This window comes from Pelodiscus sinensis, chromosome 27 (assembly GCF_052426305.1).
Source record: "Pelodiscus sinensis isolate ZL-2025 chromosome 27, ASM5242630v1, whole genome shotgun sequence".
NCBI classification, from domain to species: domain Eukaryota; kingdom Metazoa; phylum Chordata; order Testudines; family Trionychidae; genus Pelodiscus; species Pelodiscus sinensis.
The window spans coordinates 4,669,134-4,679,482 of NC_143078.1; positions in this window are offsets into that span (position 1 = coordinate 4,669,134).

The window sequence follows — 10,349 nt, forward strand, 5'->3', positions numbered from 1 at the left end:
CCAGACATGATGCAGGGAAAGAAGGCAGGGCTTGAGGGGCACGCAGGGGTGACATCATGGGGAGGATCGTTCCCAGGCCTATTTTGATTGTCAGTCAGCTCCTGCTGACTAGCAGGGGTTGAAGCAGGCTGGAGGGAGTGTGCGCAGAGCCCCAGCCAATCAGAGGCTTGTAGGGAGCCAACCAGAGGGTGGCTTACTGGGGCAACCCTCTTATAAAGAGCTGCTTAGAAGAAGTGAAAGCAGTTGGGTCCTGACCAGGTGAGGGGGTGCAAGACGGGTTCCCAGCAAGGGAGAAGTGATGTTAGATACGTCGACTCCAGCTACATAAATTATTTCAACCCTCTGAAGTAGTGTAGACCAGGCCCTAGAGTGGGAAGCTAGTTCTGTGCATCTCTTGCAACCTGTCGGAGGAGCGGGGCAGGATGTTTGGGAGATGGGTGGTGCACTGTGGGTTTATCAGAAGGCTGTTTTGAAGGGTGCCCATCATTCTCCGTGCAGTGCATGTGGGATTTGTTTAGCCAGGGGTGCGCTCACGGGCATAAGAGTCGTCATGTCAAACTTGACTATTCATTCAGAGGTCATTATGTATGTATTGCAGTGGCCTCATTGTATAAAAGCCTTGGTTAGGGCTCCCAGACTGAAGTCCCTGTTAAATCACCAGATGTGCCTTTTCTCAGTAGTGATAGAAATGTAGCTGTTAGTCTGGTGTAGCTGAAACAAAAAACAGGACTATATAGCACTTTAAAGACTAACAAGATGGTTTATTAGGTGATGAGCTTTCGTGGGCCAGACCCACTTCCTCAGATCAAATAGTGGAAGAAAATTATCACAACCATATATACCAAAGAATACAGTTTAAAAAAATGAACACACATGAAAAGGACAAATCAAACTTCAGAACAGAAGGGAAATGGAGGGGAGGGGTAAATGTCTGTGAGCTAATGATATTAGAGGTGATAATTGGGGAAGCTGTCTTTGTAATGGGTAAGATAATTAGAGTCTTGATTCAAAGTTAAGTGTAAAGTGTCGAATTTAAGCATGAATGACAGTTCAGAGGATTCCCTTTCAAGTGTTGTCTTAAAAGGCCTTTGATGCAGGTAATCAAATTGTTGAGACAATGTCCTTGCTGGTTGAAATGGCAGGAAACTGTTTTTTCTTTGTGATCCTGTCTTATATCTGTTTTGTGGGCATTGATCCTTTGGCAAAGTGTCTGACACGTCTGTCCAATATACATAACGGACGGACACTTTTGGCACATGAAAGCATAAATTATATTTCTGGATGCTCAGGAATATGTATTCTTGATCTTATAACTCACTTGGTTAGGTCCAATAATGGTATCAGCAGAGTGAATATGTGGACAAAGCTGGAAATGGGGTTGGTTTGCAAGGGAAGGTACCAGGGTTGGTATTACTGTGGTATGTCCTGTGGTTGTTGGTAAGAATCATCTTGAGGTTAGGTGGTTGTCTATAGGAGACTATGGGTCTGTCTCCCAGAGCCTCTAGGAGTTGAGTATCCTGTTCCAGTATAGTCTGTAGTTTATTGATAATGTGTTGGACAGGTTTAAGTTAGGGGCTGTAGGTGATGACAAGTGGTATTCTATTGTTGGTTTTCTTGGGTCTGTCTTGAAGTAGATGGTTTCTAGGTATTCGTCTGGCTCTTTCAATTTGTTTTTTTATTTCTCTGGGTGGGTAGTTGAGGTTTATAAAAGCTTGGTAGAGATCCTGAAGTTTCTGGTCTCTGTCAGTGGGATTAGAGCAGATGCAGCTGTATCAAAGGGCTTGGCTATAGATGATGGATCGTATGGTGTGTTCTGGACGGGAGCTGGAAGCATGTAGGTAACTGTATGAGTCGGTGGGTTTTCTGTAGAGTGCTGTCTAATTTTCCATTGCTGATTTGTACTGTGGTGTCCTGGAAATGGATCTCTCGTGTAGAATGGTCCAGGCTGAGATTGATGGTGGGGTGTAGGTTGTTAAAATCTCTGTGGAATGTCTCCTTCTGTTCTGAAATTTGATTTGTCCTTTTCATATGTTCATTTTTTTAATTGTATCCTTTTTTATATATGGCTGTGACAATTTTCTTCCACTATTTGATCTGAGGAAGTGGGTCTGGCCCACGAAAGCTCATCACCTAATAAACCATCTTGTTAGTCTTTAAAGTGCTACAGCGTCCTGTGTTTTTTTTTTCTCAGTAGGTTTGTCACATTCCAGCAAAAGAGGCTATAAGGTGGGTGCGGTGCAAAGGCGTTGTGTGTCAAGAGGCAACTGAAATTACAATGGACAGTTCTTAGGCAATTCAGTTGCCTTAAAACTCAAGCAAAGCTGCTAGTTGTGATCTGTGCACATTTCCCCGTGTCTGCAAAAAGCAGAGTACAGATGGCTTCTATAGACGGCGGCTCCAAAAAATCCCCACTGCCCGCTCTTTTCAATCAAGCTGCATGCTTCATCTGTGAATTGAACCAGACTTCATGAGAAGCAAGGCCTGTGAGCTCAGCATGGGCTCTGGCATACAGGAGGGAGACGGAGCCAGAAATTTCATGCCTGTTTATATAACCCATTCCAATGGGCAGAACAACCAGCATCTGTCTCCACATTTAGTATCTGAGGATGCTTCTCTTCCTTGGGCCAACATTGCCTCCTGCGTGCACTGTTTTTAAACAACACTTTTTTTTTCTTTGGAAAAATGTGTGAAGCACGAAGCCTTTAATAAGGCACAAAGAAATAAACAAAGGATGTAGGACTGTGGTGTCCAGGAGCTAGGGCAGGGACTTGGGAGATCCTGATTTCCAAGCCCAGCTCTGCCATTCATTTCACTGTGTGCGCGCTTGAGCCAGATACATGCAAGCTACATTTTTCCTGAGTCGCTGTGGTGGCAGGTACGTCTGTTACTGGGAGCCCAACTTGAGACTGAGGACTGAGCACCGGAAACTTCCTGTGACTTAAACTGCATCTATGGTTACGCCAAAAATCATGCACAGTGGACAACAAAGCCCTCCAAGCCTGGGCATAACATTGCCCAACTCGGTGCATGAGAGAATTCCTGAGCTATACCCAATTCTGCTCTGGTGTAAACTGCCTGAGCATTTTTCTAGCTGCTGGACAGGCCCTATAGCAAATCTATCTCTGCAGTTACTAAGTACTTCCAGCAAGATTCCCTGACCTGACAGCAAACCTACTCCACTTTCTTTTTATTTCGCTATTAAAGCACCTCTGCCATGACTAGCTTGGCAGCCTGCTGCTCAGGAAAAGTGAGGCATGGGTCCAGTGTGAGCTATCCTGTACACTCCCTCAGGTTTCTGTGGAGGTAGGCCCAAGCTGCAAGAGCTGTCTTTAGCTCAGGGGTCAGAAATCCACTGGGCTACGTCTAGACTGGCATGATTTTCCGGAAATGCTTTTAATGGAAAAGTTTTCTGTTAAAAGCATTTTCGGAAAAGTGCATCTAGATTGGCAGGATGCTTTTCTGCACAAGCACTTTTTTCAGAAAAGTGTCCGTGACCAATCTAGATGCACTTTTCCGCAAAAAAAGCCCTGACTGCCATTTTCGCGATTGGGGCTTTTTTGTGGAAGACAAATCTCAGCTGTCTACAATGGTCCTTTTGCGCAAAAGTCTTTCGGGGGAAAAAAAAGACTTTTGCCCAAATGGGAGCAGCATAGTATTTCCACAAAAGCACTGACAATCTTACATGAGATCGTCAGTGCTTTTGCGGAAATTCAAGCGGCCAGTGTAGACAGCTGGCAAGTTTTTCTGCAAAAGCAGATGATTTTGCGGAAAAACTTGCCAGTCTAGACATAGCCCTGGTGTTCAGAATCCAGGGAGTTGATCCTCCTCCTACAAAGAAAGAAGCAGCGTTCAGCCTTCAAATAGCCCTAGCCTTCATGGGCAAATGATGCCTGATTTTGATATGTGCCTACAGTTAGTTTTCCAGTCTATCTACTGTACGTGAGACTCAACTAAGCCAATCATACGTGTCTTCACATAAGATGGAATTTGAATCTGAGCCTCTATGAAGTATGCTAAGGTGTTGGCTTCATAGCGCAGACATATCAAAGCATCTAAAGGGGGATCTGTTCTGCCAAAATGCTGAGCATCCTCATCGGACGTTCACTTTGATTTGTGCTCAAAGGAGCCCACTTTTCTTCCATCAAAGGGAGAAAAACCCTTCCTTTCAGCGAGGAACGTAATTAATAGAGCTAGGAGGGAAATGGGTTTCTCATCCTGTGAGAACTTTGGGGGGGGGGGGGGAATCCCATATCAGAATAAAACTTTGAAATCTTGAAAAACTATGTGAAGCGAGGGGAGGAGGGGAATCAGAACATTTCATTTTAATTGACTGTTTCCCCCTCCTGTAATTAGCTTAACTTTTGAAAGGAAAAGTGGTTTCAAACCCAGAATCCAAATGTTTTGTGTCCCAAAAGGTTGAAATGAAATATTGTGATGACTTCAACATTCTTCCAAAAAATTTCCCACGGGTCCCTTTCTGCAAGAGTTTCTCTCTTGGCAAATTGGCATTTTCTAGTTGAAAAATTCCTGACCAGCTCTAGTAAGTTGTAGCTGGTTAGAGTGTCAGATGGCTGGTACAGAACCCTGATCAGACTTCAGAGAGAGGGAGGAGGATTTTGCAGGATTGGACCTGTAGGTGGGTAGAAGGGAAGGTGATTACACTCCTACCCTACTACCTCATCTCCTTAGTGCAAGGATATGTCACCTCTGCTATCCCTTGGTGACAGCTAGAGGGAGGTACAGATATTGACATCTGGCCTTGATCTCGTCTTCAATTTTTGAAATAGAACAGAATTATCTCTGATACCTCTGGGAATAAAGCCATGCTGTTCTTTCTATCTTTGGGTCATTCACCTTGCCCTTTAAGTCATCTGAGGTATAGTGATAATCGCTTGGCTTTCATGTTTAGCATCAGCTTCTGCCTTGCTTGGATTTAAATGGGAATGAAAACAAACAGGTTCTTTTTTGCCAATGTAAACACAGTGTCGTTTAATAGACGATAGCACTCTAGTTTATTCTCTGATGGAGACCATGTGTCTACCAGTCCCACCTTGTCTGCTGCGAACAGGAAGTGGCTATTAACAACATTGATTCCCCTCTTAGCAGTAAAAGTTCCCCAGGGGGTTCTAGTCTGAGGGCTGTGACTCTTAGATGCTCATTAACGAACTGCCTGGTGTTGCACAAAGACTAGGACTTGCTTGTATGCAGATGACACCATTCAGCTAGGGGAGGTAGCAAGGCTAGTCTGTCATCCTCAAAGCCACCACTTAAAATCAAACACGAACAAGGCCTGCTCACCACTTGAAAGGAAGAGCCACTCATCTCCCTGCATGACGGGAAACAAACACTATTGGTGTTAGTGCGATTGTGGCTGTTTGAGCTCGTAGACTTCCCCGGTTCTCCTGTCACTGTTCGGGATCAATGCTGAGGTCTTATCTAAAGCAGGGGCCCTTTTTTAACTGGTCGTGGGCTTTCCTTTAGCATTGCACTGCCAAGAGGTTTGACTCATCTTGCAGCATAACTATAAACATCCTTCCAATGTGTAAGTTAAATTGGTTTCCTGGCAGCCCATCATCATATCATCTCTCTCTCTCTCTCTCTCTCTCTCTCTCTCTAGTAGCCCAGTGTCTGAGAGTCTGTAATGTCGAAATGCTGTCTGTTCCCTCTGGGGGGCGCTGTTGCTGAAATGCTGGCTGTTCCCTCTGGGGGGCCCGTGCTGCATGGGGAGTGTGGGGCCCTAACGGCTGCTTGAGCCTCTTGCTCCCCCGCGGCAGCCCGGCTGAGTGGCGCAGAAGTCAGCCGCGTGCCATGGTGGGAGGCGAAGGGAGGCGGGGAGGCGAGATGCAGCATGACAGCAGCTCCAGGCCCCGCCTCCTGGCCGTGAACATCATCGCCCGGCCCCCCTTCACCTCCTGCCGTGGTGCTCGGCTGACTTATGCGATGTTCAGCCAGGCCGATGTGTGGGAGCAAGTGGCGCAAGCGACCATTTGGGCTCCGTGCCCCCCCATGCAGCCCGAGGAGTGTGGAGCCCAAACCGCCATTTGGGCTCTGTGGTCCCCCCCCCAGTGAGAGGCAGGAGGGGGAGGAGAAGTGACAGAGAAAGGCAGAGGAGAGCTGAGAGAGAGTGGGAGGAGGAGGAGGAGGAGGAGGGAGAGAGAGAGATGGAACGAGAGACTGGAGGCTCAGGAGAGAAGACTGACATGGAGGAGAGACCTTATAATCCCATTTTATGATGGGCTAATTGGCTAGTCATATATATAGTAGCCCAGTGTCAGCCAGTCTGTAACACTGAAATGCTGGCTGTTCCCTCTGGGCAGCCCGTGTTGCATGGGGAGTGGGGGGCCCAAATGGCCGCTTTCTCCCCCGTGGCAGCCTTGCTGAGCAGCGCAGAAGTCAGCTGAGTGCCATGGCGAGAAGGGAAGGGGGGTGGGGCGGTGTGACAGCAGCTCCAAGCCTCACCCCCTAGCCATGAATGTCACCACCCCACCCTCCTTCACCTCCCGCCATGGCGCTTGGCTGACTTCTGCGCCGTTCAGCCGGGCCACCGCGTGGGAGCAAGTGGTGCAAACGACCGTTTGGGCTTCACGCTCCCCATGCAGCATGAGGAGCATGAAGCCTAAAAGGCCATTTGGGCTCCGTGGTACCCCGAGTGAGAGGAAGGAGGGGGAGAAGAAGAAAGAGAGAGGTGGAGGAGAGCTGAGAGGGGGAGACAATGGGAGGGGCGGGGGGGAGAGAGAGACACACACCCCCACACCCCCACACACACACACCCCCAGAGGCTCAGGAGAGAAGACTGACGTGGAGGAGAGACCTGAAAATCCTGTCATATGATGAGCTAATTGGCTAGTTGAACAATACTCGCTTATAAAAGAGTAAATTTATAAAACAATGAATAGTCTTGCAGCACCGTAGAGACTAACAAAACATGTAGATAGGATTATGGACACAACCCACTTCATGAAAGCTCATGATGCCATCTATGTGTTTTGTTAGTCTCTAAGGTGCTGCAAGACTATTCGTTGTTTTTCCAGTTAGACTAACTCAGCTACCTCTCTGAAGCTTATAAATGAGTTATAGTGCCCTACTTAGCTGAGTGATAAACTCAACAGCACTTCAGAAACCTTCCTGGTGGGATCACCCAGTCTCCTGCTGGTGCCAGTCCAACCCATGGCAAATGCTCTGTCTTTGTCATGTCCCGCTGGTCTATAAAACCAACTCTCTAACTAGCCTCATTAGCCCTTGTGTTTGGGTGGAAAACATTTTAAACTATTCACATACTCAATAATTTCCCTGGGACTCTTTCCTAGCTCTGCAATTGTTGCATTAATTGTCTGAATGCTAGAACTAATCTATAGCTATTTCGGAGCTTTACAGGTGTCACTATGACAAGGCACAGTCTCCTCTGAATTTCACAGCGAGACTGAAAAGAAGACACGTCCTCCTGCTCCCATAGCACAAGTTGTCATTGCACTGGGGGTATGCCTACACTACAGAGTTTTGTCGGAAAAATGCTTGTTTTTCCAACAAAACTTGAGGAACATCCACACTGCAAGTGCGTTCTTCTACAAGAAAATTGAAAGAACAGAGGGGGAGTTTTCTGGCATTGGTAATCCTCGTTCTATGAGAGAGAAGCCTTTCTGCGAAAGAGCTGTTTTGGAAAAAGGTGCATGTGGATGGGGAAGAGGGCGTTGATTCAGAAGAGGCGGAAAGAGGAAAAAGCACAGGTGTGCTGGTGGCCATTCCACCCGTAGCAATCTCCGCTTACGTGTGAGAGTGTGTCAGTTCAGTCTGGTTGCTCTCTTGTGAAAAAGCAGATCACTTTTTCGATGCGCTTTTGAAGGGTGGACGCTCTTTTGGAAGTTTTTTCGGAAGATTTCATCTGAAAAAAGCTTCTTCTGAAAGAAGTTGCTGGTAGTGTAGGATCAATGACACCCAGTTCTAGAAAAAACAAGTGGTCCTGTAGCACTGTGTGTGTGTGTGTGTGTGTGTGTGTGTGTACATGTACACATATATATAGTATCATGAGCTTTTCTGGGTACAGCCCACTTCTTCAGATGAGTTCTCCAGTTCTAGTTCCACCCAGTTTAGTGAGCACCTGCCCACATACATTAATTATTTTATTACAGTGCTTCTAGAAAAACAGAAGTCACTTGATTTTGTGCAGCACCTCTTGCCCTGAAAGATGCTTTATAGACCTGTCCTCCCGGTGCAGCTACCGCCAGGATGAAATACAGCATGCAGCATAGCTGTACAGAATTTCAGGCTAGGAAATGAAGAATACCAGATCTGTTTCTGTCTGTCGGTAGCGGGGATTTAGGGAGGGAGACTGTCACTGCATGAGTTGGAAATTGCCCGGCGTTGCAGAGCTATCGCACCAGTGAGCTGTTCCTTGGGATTCTTAATGACCACATGTGTTCAGGGCTTGGGTTTTACATCTCCACTGAGTGACAGCACCTCCAGCTGCACAGTGCAATGATGACAATTTCAAAGGAAATGGCTGTATTTGGGAATGGACTGTTACAGAGGGCAAAGTCTTTTCTGTGGTTTAGTCTTTCCTCCTCCCTCTCCCCCCACCAACCCTTCTGTGGAATTCTACAACAGAGTCTTCCATGAAACTATCAGATGGTCCGAAAAGCTTTCCTCTTCCATTACACTTTATAGGGCTTTTCCATCAGGGTACATAGGTCTGGCTCTCAACTCACCTTTCAGAGGTCCCTGTTACTCTGCCATTTAGTGCTTGATAAAGCAGCAACTAGGGCTCTGACTGTCTCTCTCTGAATAGGCTTTCCCACCTATCCGAAGCACCCAGCAGCCTGAGATTGTTCTGGGTGGATGGTTTCTTGGCAATCCATTTGCTCACATTTAGACTAGGATGCTGTAACTGGTGCTTAGACTCAACAACAGATGTAACTAATTAGCAGAGCCCTCCATGCAGTGACAGTCTTGCTGTCCACATGACATTCAAACCAGGATCCTCGCAGTACACAGGAGGCATGGCAGCCAAACTGGGCCTGGTTCTCCCTAACCCAGGCAGTAGGATGTGTGTTTATCTGGTCTCAGGTGGAAGTTGCTCCTTGCCAATTTGACATGGGTCACATGTATGTGTGACTTGGCTACAAGTGAATGTGAGCCCGAATCTGTATGCGTTACTCAGGCTAAATCCTAGTGGAGTGAAGTAATTCTGCTTACTGCTGAGCTGATACATTAAAAAGCATCCTGTGTCAGATGTAATCCCTCACCCACAACGACCACCTTCCTTGGGCTGATTTCAGTACGTAGTGCTCAGTGCCTCGCTAAGGACAATAAAATCGGGCTGTGCATTTGTCACATCCATAATGGTTCAGTGTGTCTTATGCACCCTCCTTCTAGTGACTGCTCCACTTAAGAAAACAGGCGTCTACTGCAGCAACTGATGTATGCATGTACTGCTTGAGTTCCAGAGATAGCGACGCAGGCATTCACATGCTGCAAGTACTAGATCGAATGCTTGCTAATTACCTGTGCTGCCTTTATTACTAGGGAGCTGACCCTTTTAACAAGGTTGGCTTTGTCAATGGTCACACACACACACACACACACACACACACACACACACACACACACACCCCCCCCTCTAATGTTTGCAACTTCAGCTATGCAAATGGTGTAACTGAAGTCGCTGTACTTAGGGTGGTGTCTTCCATGCAATAAGGTCTGCAGGAGCTGCTCTCCCATCAACTCCAGTTACTCTTCGGCTATGTATACATTCGCGGCTTCTTGTGTAAGAGAGATGCAAATGAGGCTAAGCATGGAATATTGCTGAGCCTCCTATGCATACCTAATGAGCCACCATTTTTGCAGAAAATGCTCTTGCGCCAGAAGGAGCATCTACACTGCCCCTTCATGCACAAGAAAAACCCTCTTGCGCAATGCCGCTTCGCTGATTATTTTCAGGAATAATGGCATTGCACAAGAGGGGTATGCTTCATTTGCATATTTCTCGCACGAGAAGCTGCAAGTGTAGACCTAGCCCTCTTGTCCTGGTGGAGCATCCATTCACTGTGTAGAGAGGACAAGCTCTTACTAGCCTGTGGATCACATGGGGCTTTTCACACATTCTTTAATTAAGCAGTGACTCATATTGCTAATAGGAGAGAGGTGGTATTAATTCATATTACAGCAGTGTAAACAGACATAGGCCAGATCACACTATGGGGGAAGGTTGGCTAAAGGAATTAAAAAAGGAACTGGAGTCAACCTACATTAAGCTGAGTTTTGGCACCGTCCTCACAGTGGGAGGTCGATGGGGGAAACTCTGCTGTCGACTTACCTTGCTAAATGCGAGGAGTAGGAGTACCAGTGCTAAGGGG